This window comes from Bombyx mandarina, chromosome 17, assembly GCF_030267445.1.
Source record: "Bombyx mandarina strain Sakado chromosome 17, ASM3026744v2".
Lineage (NCBI taxonomy): Eukaryota > Metazoa > Arthropoda > Insecta > Lepidoptera > Bombycidae > Bombyx > Bombyx mandarina.
In genome coordinates, this window is record NC_143223.1 from 7,082,730 (window position 1) to 7,092,761 (window position 10,032).

General features: G+C 36.2%; 1 non-coding gene across 1 annotated transcript; it reads right to left on the minus strand.

Moving 5' to 3' along the window:
• Nucleotides 1-6,733: 6,733 nt before the first annotated feature.
• LOC114253297 (uncharacterized) lies at nt 6,734-7,750 on the minus strand. The gene is made up of 2 exons (XR_016324542.1): nt 7,400-7,750; nt 6,734-7,046 (listed from the first exon to the last, which is right to left on the minus strand). It is a non-coding gene; the product is annotated as an uncharacterized LOC114253297 (transcript).
• Nucleotides 7,751-10,032: the final 2,282 nt, after the last annotated feature.

Consider the following 10,032-nt stretch of genomic DNA (forward strand, 5'->3'; position numbering starts at 1 on the left):
CTCAGCTACAAGAGCTAGAGTTGAAAGATTTGCCTCACCCATTATACTCACCAAACTTAACGCTGATACGCTTCTAGTTTTTGTTTGGACGACTTCTTGACTGGAAAAAAGAACTGAAAAGCCGCGAAATGTCTTTGAAGAATTTGTTCCTCCTGTACACCTGAAATAAAAAACTTCAGAGGTGTCAAGGGACACCCGGATGGAACGAAGTTCCTTTCGATTAATTAGTGAAGGAATTGTAATTTTTTTTTTTAAGTTATAATAATAAATTACGGCATTATGAAGAAGAAAAAAACAATACTATGAACTAAATTACTATTGTTGAAACGCTATCTCGAGAAACTGTACTCATTACGTGGACCAATCGGATACGAGCAATGTCACGCGATAAGCGCCTACACGTTGATTGGTCAGAATGACGGATCTAAAAAGTGTCGTGACAACTTTTCGTAAGAATTTTTTCCGTCTAGCCCCCTTTCACAACGCGCGATAAGGAACTTCGTTCCAAAACTTCGTTCCAATAAAAAAAACCACTACGCTGGCAGAGATGCATCGACAGCATGGAAGCATATTTTGGTTGATAGATGTAAACAATATTTATAAAAAAAACAACTTTAACTTTATACTAAACGGCAATTTCATAAACATTCAATTTCAATTCGGTAGAAAAACATAACATATAAAAAATATTCTAAGTACAAATGAATATACTGGCTATTACCAGAGTCTCCGATAGCAAAATTAGTTAAGAACTTTTAATTGATTAACCACATTTTATTCTCATTATTTCTTTCCTTCAGAGAGCAGACGAACCGTAATCTGATGCTGATTTTTGATGCGTAATTGGCAACCTAATTAATAAACCCAAGTTCCCGCAACTCGTAGCAACATTTATGTACGAATAAAAAGGCATAAAACGAATTAGAGAGCCGAAATACAAGGCACAGTGCGCATAATCCCTTGCTAGCCGCAGTAAAATGGTATTGATGATTTTGAATATTACATACAAAAATTTGAATACTATTTCACATTTGCATAGCTGACCTTTTAAATAATAACAGAAATCTTAGATATAAACTAATATTATCAATAACAAATTAATAGTAAAGTAATAGAATTTTCAGGCACCGGGAAGCTCAGGACGGTACTTTTTTATATTAATTAAAACAATTCACAATTAAAATTCTGAAAGTATTCAATGAATAAAATCCCAATGTAACTAAGCAGATTTTCGTGAATAACACGCTTTTTTTTATCGCAGCAGACAAAAGTAATAAATAACAAATGTATGTAAGTGCTCCCAAATGAAAAGAGGCCTCAGGGTATCGTGCCGTGATATACAATTTGCGAAATTACATTTTCTTTTCAAGATTCTTCGTTTCAACGTCAAACGAAAAAGTATATTAGGTCATCCTATTATCAGGAGGGAGCCACTTAAAACTGTTTTTATGTAAAATAATTTAATTAAATATTTAATTAGTTAATCTGTAATTGCTGGTATATCCAACAGACCAGTTATGATAAAGTGGGTCTCTGACTGCTACGTCTACAAGAACAAAAATATTGTACCTAATTGAAACTTTGTGTGGTGTTGTATGATATGGTGCGGTGCGGTGCGAAGTGGTGTGGTTTGGTGTGGTGAAATAGCATGGGATTGCATAATAAGTAGCAGAATTCCTAAAACCCGAATGTCGTTATCCAGAGATATGAGATCACAGCAGAAAGCTATGTTTAAACTGAAAACTAGCAATACCACCAGTAAATAAGCAATTTAGTATTTATTGCGAGTTTGATTTTATTACTCCGTGTTACTTACTCACTCAACGTGGAATTCGTTCATGAACTCCTCTTAGATAGCTATGGATTAACCTACAAGGTAACTCCGATAGAATTAGTACCTTAATGCAAATAAATCAAGTATTATATTCTGTTCGCAGAAGCTTCAAGTACAGACTACTTATTAATTGCGACTGCTTAAAGATTTTTTTTTAATTCGTTCGATTAAAACGGTCATTAGGCAGAGTCCAGTCCTTGACGAGTGTGCGGAAACACACGCAACGAGTAACATTTGGCCGGATATTGCTAGCCCCACAAGGATTGACGGCTCCTTTACGCGTCTATCCACCGGCGAAATCGTGATCCGAATTCTCACAATCAAAAACTAAATCGAAAGACCGTAAGTACATTTAGCTGGAGGATATATTTGTTGGTTACTCAAAAAAGTATTTCGGATAGTTTATTATCTACTATAATAGCGCTACACTTCTCGTTCAATCAATTCCTCAATTCTAACGCATGAATACCGCGATTATTATGAAGTTAATTAGAATCAAATAGATAAATGTACCTTCTTACCAAATACTTATATATTTATATTAATACTAGCGGCCCGCTCCGGCTCCGCTCGGGTCTTTAACAAAAATTTCAACGATATTTGACGTTGTTTTATTTTTTTGACAAAATAACACTTATTGCGCCATAACTATAATAGTTAGACATATGCTGTCCCGACACTTTTTGTAAATAATAATGTGTTCTACAAAGTCGTAGTACATTATTTTATTCTATCATCAATAGTTTTCGCAGGGCACACGATGTAAAGAATATTTTAGGTAATTTTTTTACATCTTGGGTTACATTATTGGAGTTTTAGTAAGGATCCCTAATTTTTTTCAAAAAAGATTATATGTAAATTGTGTGTAAATACGGGAATTGTGTAACTTCCAAACAGTGAAAGAATTTTTCAAATCGGTTCAGTATTTTCGGAGCCTATTCAATACAAACAAACAAACAAATCTTTCCTCTTTATAATATTAAGTATATTTTAATTAATTTTTTTGAATTAAATTACACAACCTTATTTAATAAATACGTAAATACAAAGTAAACCTACCCAAATAGTCGACATATTCTGTACTAATTTAGAAATTCGTCTGAGTAGGCGTATACGAGACCAGGATTTTAATGTCAAGGGTCGTCCATATTTTTCGATTCCCGTAAATATGTCATAAAGTTTCCTTACAGAGGTAGATAAGAAAGTTATATGGATGGCACGACCCGTAGGGTCACATCCAACTCTGACTATCCATCACAGGTAATTGCAGCACTTCCTTCAGTGTTCACAAGAAGCACAAATGGGACGACCTGCACGTGACCAGCCCTATCAACCCATTTATTATAACCACAGTTTCTCTTAAGGATATCGCTAGAGCCTATTCCTAACTTCCCTAAGTTATTGTACCCCCGTATTACTTACGTGAAACTTTAATGAACTATATTATTGATAATTACCTCGTTAAAATTTAACGATATACGTATACCTTACAGGTTATAATTTTATAAATACTAAAATATCCTTAACCTTTGTTTGCGTGGACGCTCATAGTTTTGAAATTACATAATTGTATCATCTTTATGAAGGCAAAAAGATTAATTAAATTAGCTGTAAGGATGGTTTGTTATGTATGTCTGAGAGTATGTATGTTTTTTTTTTATTTGTTAATGATGACTAGAGGTACCTTTTTTTTTTATTGCTTAGATGGGTCGACGAACTCACAGCCCACCTGGTGTTAAGTGGTTACTGGAGCCCATATAAATCCACAACGTAAATGCGCCACCCACCTTGAGATATAAGTTCTAAGGTCTCAAGTATAGTTACAACGGCTGCCCCACCCTTCAAACCGAAACGCATTACTGCTTCACGGCAGAAATAGGCAGAGTGGCGGTACCTACCCGCGCGGACTCACAAGAGGTCCTACCACCAGTAAAAAATCTAATACTCGTACATATTTTCATAAACACACCTTTATTCTGAGCAGCAAGGACATGGCATCTTGGTTACATCAACGTTGCGCTTCGGATGATATTATAAGGATTTCCGTTGTAAAATCGCTTATTTCTCTCGGCACAGCTGATTCTTAAACCAAAATGCTTCCTTGGAGGACAATTAGATAGACGGATTTTAAATGAGTTACCGGGGTTCGAGATCATACTAATAAAGGACGGTCGACGCATACCGTTTCAGTTTTGCTCTCTAACTTCAACTCATTTTGCCCATAAGATCTTCAGATTTTTCAAATCACTTATTATATTATATAGGAATAAGAGAAAAAAACCAGGTAAGTTACTCATTATTTCAAATTTGATTTGTATGACAATTGTAGTACCTATATACAAGTGCGGGATGCAAAATGTTACTTATAGTATGCCTAGACTGGTCTATATAAATAAGCAGAAACCCCTTCTTTAGGCGCCCTTGAACTGAATTCTTAGCCTACCACCGCGCCTGTAACATAGCTGTAAAAAGACTACTAATTTTTGGAAAATTAGATTACTGTCGATTTATAAATATATTCCACTTTTTTTGTATAATTAAATTGTTTATACATAAAGTACACTCATCTATTCTCCCAAAAGGATTAAATTTAAAAAAGTAAATCATATTGATATTTTTATATAATTAATTTGTTATTAAAGATAGGTCATTAAGCCGAGATCACCAATGAGTATTGTAAAATTAAACCACCCGCACAGTTTAAAACACTATAACTTTATTTACGACGTAGGTACAAGAAGCACAACCACAAAGAAGAGTGTAGTTTATAATACTATTTCAAAGATACAAAGAGACAGTAAATACTATAAAAATACACTTAAGGAAATAATTATTTTAAGCCAAAGTTATGACAAAAGGACAAGCGACTCGCATTCGGACAACCAGCTGACTGTTCGACGACGTCAGATTCTTCAGTATCTATGGGTCTGATAAAACGAGGTTTTTTTCCCTAGCTATTCGATAGTAGCTTAAGGGGCTATTCCAGTGTCTCGTGGACGGGTAAATGAGCTCACGGAGTCAACCTGAGTGTATTGCCAACACTAAGCCTAGCAAGAACAGCGCTTCGCTGAATCTACTACCGGATCGGAATCGCGACCCACTTAAAATATCCGGCGAGAAACTCAGTGAGCTGTGTCTGGTTAGTTCGCTCGTCGAAAGCACCGAGAACGCACCGAGAATGAGTTCGTGGGATCCGTCAAGACATGTTTCTACAACGGCGGCTTTGCGTTGCCCTGACGCCTGTATCAGATTATTAGTTAGCGACGGCCACGATAAGAGAATTTTGTGTCGCGCTGATTTTTCAAAGTAGCGTTCCGACGATTCCTTTACATACTTACATATCGGTTCTATATTTGGGTTGTCATGAAGATTGACGTTCCTCACGTAGTACGGTGCTCTGCGATTGGATCGAACACTAAACTTGCATAGGCCATGACGATACGTGTAGGTATATAGATGTGTGTACATGTACATACATTTTTATGCAGTTAAAGCAGTTTGGCTTACTTGCAAATATCTAAACATAAACTCGGACCATTCAATACGTTCAGCGAACAATTAGTGAATTTATTTCTTACTTTATTTATTTATTTCTACTTTTCAGAATATATGTATAGCAGTATTAACTATTGACCGATTTATCACATGTTACAGGTAGCGACATCTGTCGAAAGAGCATGCGAAACTTCGATTTATAGCCTGCCTTTGCAAACTTCATAACCTGATAAATATCGGGTTGAATTTCTATTTAAACTGAAACTTACACTGCTGTGTGTTTACACTGATGCTTTACTATCCTATTATACCAAGTAATAATACTTTTTTATTAAATGAGGTGTCATGAATCTGCAATTATATTGGAAATATCAGTACATGTTCACACTGTGGACTCATTGTCTATGGGCTCAGAATACCTTACCAACAAATGAACTATGCGCTCATCTGCCTCTACACTACGTTTACTAAAAATAAAATTACGAGTATCCATTCTCAACATTTCCATAATATTTTCTACCCATTAATACTAACTGGTAATATAACCCTTAAGGGTAGAAGTTGCAAACACCAATAATTTATTTAACTATTTGACAGACAAAACAGCTGTCAACCGCCTATACTTTTGGTCTACTGATACTGGAAGTCTAACATCAAAGTATCCTACCAAAGTATCCTAATCTATTTTCCTACAAAACAATCTAATAACCAATCTCCTAACCATACCAGAATGTTTTCTGAAATCCAATTCTATGTTGTAGGATGTCATTTATTCATATCCATCCATCCATATCATTTACATTCAACATGCAATTGAAACTTCAATTATAAAACATGTCTCATAATAGACAGTAGTATACACAGATTGACGGACTTCCTCATGCAACAATTTCGATACTACATGGTACAAGAATTGATAATAATAATAATTATACCACAGTTTTAATATAACACAATTTCGAAAAATTCAAACATTCATTAGAAATTTGAATTCTCTGAATTGAGTTCAATAAGAGAAATTCTGAACTTTATTGCTACTAAAAAATCTCTCATTTTATTTTGCGTACCTAGTGACAGTATGGAGTTTGTTCGTTGTAAATAAATGTAATAAAGCTTTTGCCTGATTTGTTTTTAACATTTTGGAATTTACCAAAGTTAATTAAGTGAAATAAATAGATAATAGTTTTTTGTCATTTATAATGATTATGATAGTAATATAATGACCAGTGCACTGATTAAGAATTTAATTATTGTCGGAGTCATTTGACCTTACCTAACACTAACCATTTGTATGCTTATTTTACAAGTATTGACACTAATAGAATGTAACATTTATCTAGTGGCCATGTTAGCCTATGATTTCATACAAATAAATGTTATGATTGAAACTTCCTTGAAATCCAATATTTTAAAAATATCCACTGATTTTATTACATTAAAGATAAAACTATATTTACATTTTCACTATTAAAACAAACATTAAAATATTACATAAATCCTCCTTTACATAATTTTCTCTGAAGAACCTTCTGACAAAAGCTCTTGTTCAGCAGCTGCTTTGGATGCTTGTATCTGTGGCCTCACATACTTGAAGTACTTGTAAAAGTGATCAGTGAGTAGAACAGTCCCATACAATGTCAATCCGATGCAAACTAATACACCACCCTTGTGCAGCTTATCATATAAAGCATTGCGGGATCCGTATTTCTTCATAGTACTAAAAAATGGATTACTAGTAATTTAAGAACTTTATTTTGTTTTGTAAAATATTCTAAAGCCCACATTTGGGACAAAAACGATTTTATTCTGAAAATCGGCTGATGAAGATGGGCGAACTCGTTTCACTCATTATAAGTGTGATAATTTCGTACAATTAGCACATGAGATCCAGCCTCTATCTATAAAAACCTCTCACATAACTTTTTACGAAAACAGTTTTAGGCTTGCTACGTTATTATAGGTAGATAAAATTTCTCTGGCTTAGCTTTATAGGTTATGAATCTTATCAATGTTAAAACGTAAATAATAGATATGTACTACACATATTTAAAGTTACATGAATGAAATTACCTGAAAGGGTTGAAAATGGGAATTATTTTTAAGTGTCACTTGCACAGAACACTATTACTTCTATGTTTGTTTTCTCTATATAATTTGATTTACAATTACCTATATACCTACTATTAAAATAGGTTTTTTTTAAGAGATTTTATGACCTGATAACTAAGACCTTTAAGTCATGTCATACTTTAATTTATCTTATTTTTATGAAAAATGATAATATGAAGTGAAATGAAATGAAATTATGAAATAAGATGAGATGATATGGGATAAAATCTAATCTCAGTAAAATGGTGGACATTTACTGAAAAATTTTCAGTGGACTTTTTGGAGGATCCCGAGAAGTTACGTCCAGCGGCTTTGTTTCATTCTCTCACATTTGTGCACTTTCACAGTTATTAAACAATTAATAAACCATCGTTATTACACATTTAAATTTGCTAAGTAAACCGATAGTCCAAATGTTGTTTTTTTTGTTTTTTTTTCCTACCTATGCTGATAGCCTTGAGAGGCTATATCAGTGTAACCTTAACTAGCAGGTGAGTTCACGGGGCTCAAACCTGACGACGTTGCTAACACGAACCCTAGCAGAAACTAAGTGGGCTGTGTCTGAGGGTTAATTTACTCGTCGAACCCGTCGCTTGGTACGAACGATGACCGGCGAATGTTGTTGTTCGGAACTTGTATAAATGCAAGCTTATCTTGTAAATGTCGTAAGCAAGATTCAGGCACCTGTCAAATATCTTGTGTTCTGTGATGGCTACTGCCACACCACTCCCCTCCGAGACTGGAGGTCGTGTCATTTAGTTAGCGTTGTCCGTGCTGAAATTAGCTTGCAAGGGCCAGTGCTGCTCGAAGCCTGCGGTGAGTCAAGGCTGAGCTTGAATGCTGCGTGAGTGTCGCCAGCGCTGCTCGAAGTTTGCGGTGAGTCGAAACTGAGCTTGAATGCTGCGTGATTGTCGCCAGTGCTGCTCGAAGTCTGCGGTGAGTTGAGACTGAGCTTGAATGCTGTGTGTGTAGTCCATGTGATGCAGAGCTGCCACGCCGGAGATGTGTGACCCCAAGCGTTGATGATCCGGTCGTGGGCTGCGATTGAATGTAATAGCGTGATGAGGCAGGGAAGATGCGTGCCGTAGGACCAGGAAGCGCGCTGAGTCGGCTGCGATGGACCTGTTGAGGCTGCGATGCTGGCTTGCTGTGGGACGACTGTTGATGACTTTGTTTTTATCTGCAAGAATGCGAGAATCGTGGTAGCCGAAGTTCTTGATGCGCTGATGATGAAGTGTGAAGGCTGCAGTTGTTCTGTCGCAGGTCACCAGTTTGGGATACTTAACGACGGAGGGAAGATCTTCCACCGAGCGGGTGTTATTTGCTCAGTAGAGCGGCGGCATAGAGTAACATTATAACCGGCGGTCCGAATATTGTTGTTCGGAACTTGTATATATGCGAGCTTATCTTGAAAATGTTTTAAGCGAGATTTAGGCATCTGTCAAATATCTTGTGTTCTGTGATGGCTACCGCCACACTACGGTCCACGTATTGTATAAATTAACTCTATTATCTATATTGCTAACTCTATGATCTATATTCAATCTTCCCCTTGTCTGGAAATTAAACAAATTAAACGACATCGACGTATAAAAGTATACAGTACTGTATTCAGTTTTGCGATCATAGACATAGTACTTTTCCCTCCTTGCGTCGGTTTCCTCATTACTGAGGGTCGTGGTCATGGCCTTAAAACAGTTTAAATGTTTCTCTGTCCATGACTCTCTTGGGATGTAATTGTGGTGGGTTCCCACGTCCTTCCACATCAGTATTTCGAAGGGATTTAGTCCTTCACGGCAACTGGTCCCGCTCCGGGTCTCTGGTTGGATCCGGGGGCTGGGTTATTTCCCGCCGCCCAATGCTCAGCGTTGACGTTTTACGGTAGGAATGTCCAGCTCTACTCAACCCTCCTCTTTTCTCATCCGGGCTTGGGACCGGCAATGGCAGAGTTAACCGGCAATGGCAGAGAGAGTACTTTTACCCTCCAAGATATTAATAAAACTAATTTTACGACGTTTCCCTTTTTTAAGGTTCATATTGTTTCGAACGTATCATATAGTTTACAGTTTTCATAGTCACACGGACGACATGGTTGTGGTATTTTAAACTACTTTCTTTATGAGATTAGATGTAGAAAAAAATGTAGAAAAAGGTTATCGAATTCAATAAGAACAAATAATTACTTCTCCACAGATCTATTTAATTTTATTTTATGGACTGATAATAAAATTTTAAGCAATTCAGAAATATTGCGAAATAGTCACTAGAATGTAGCAATATAACGGGCACATTCCATTTTTTGGTAACAAGAACTTCTGTGGCTCAATCAAAAAGTGTACGGTTCATAATCTAGCTACAACTTTCTTAATACAGTTCGTTAGTTTACTTAAATTTTTGATCCAAATTACTTTTCGGTATCAAGTCGAGCTTATCTCATCCAGGGGCATTCTCGTCGATGAACAAATTGGATTCCGCGCAAATCACTCATCACTTCGACGTCGCAAAAGCGTTCGGAAAGTCTGGCATAACGATTTGATTTTCAAGCTATTCAACATGGGCGTGCCGGAGAGTCTCGTGCTCATCATACGGGACTT